We start from the raw sequence: 1,180 nt of genomic DNA on the forward strand, positions 1-1,180 counted from the left end.
TACCTGCATTTTCGGGAATTATGTGAAATAAAAGCCGATCAACGATGAACCTGTAGTTCCTTAATGGATTCTGAGGTTGTTGTTATAACTAGTGGACTCCAAAAGACCACGAATATGTGCCTGACTCACCTGTTGTGTATAAACGACGACGTCGATCGATCGGGCGCGCGCTCATGACAATGCTCATGTGTAGAACTCTCTTATGTCGGCTTCGTTCCTGATCACCTCACGATGATTTGATCATCTTTGTTCGATCGGCCTCAGCTATTGTGACTCTCATCATGCCTCAAAGGTGCAATCCTGAGAAGCTAGACCCAAACCAGCACATAATGGAGTACCTTGCCAACGACGATGATGGAGAGCCAGTGAAGAACTGGCGGTGTGTCTTCATAAGAGGACCGGGTGAACCGAAAGTACACACACAACACAACAACTGAGACTTCTGTTCCCATGAACGCAATTCAATTCGATTCAATTCCATTCAATTCAAGCTGATTTAAATCTTATTGTGGGCCAGAGGCCGATCGCCCTCTCACAACAATGCCACTAGCAAATACTGCCAAAAATTACTACGGCATTCAACCAGCCTGGCTCATACTATCAGCTGTCTTGGGTCCCAGTGTGTTAATGCACTAAGAAAGCTTCTTCCAATGCGGACGAAGCCATCCAGCATAACGGCGCTCTCAGAGAAATCCACGAATCCTAGAGCAGAATGCAGAGTACGACAGTGACGAACCCGAGGTGAGAATTTCTTCCTCGGTGGGGTAGCATGTAAGTGGTGGCAGCTTGATCCCAGTTTCGATCTTGTTAGAATTCACCATCCAGTAACCTCCACACCACGATGAGGTACTGGGACCAGTGAGGTATGAACGCAACTCAACTGGCGTCCAGTTGCTGGCCTGTTTTGCAACTTGCGAATTGCGAACATCTTGCACGCGCTCGCCCTGACGTTCGATATCAAAAAAAGTGACAGGATGCGAGAAAGCTCGTATTTTTTTCGGCCTTACGGCCGAGAAGGTCTCCTGAGACGCGGCGTCTTAGACGCCTATGAATGTTTTTCGGACCTTCTTTTAGGGTGATGTTAGAGAAAAAGACGATTTTGTACAATAATTCCCCAAATAAGGTCCATTATTCCCCTTTTTGACCAGTCATTATTCCCGGGAGCTAAAACGGGAATTAT

This window comes from Perkinsus marinus, assembly GCF_000006405.1.
Source record: "Perkinsus marinus ATCC 50983 genomic scaffold scf_1104296950272, whole genome shotgun sequence".
NCBI lineage: Eukaryota > Perkinsozoa > Perkinsida > Perkinsidae > Perkinsus > Perkinsus marinus.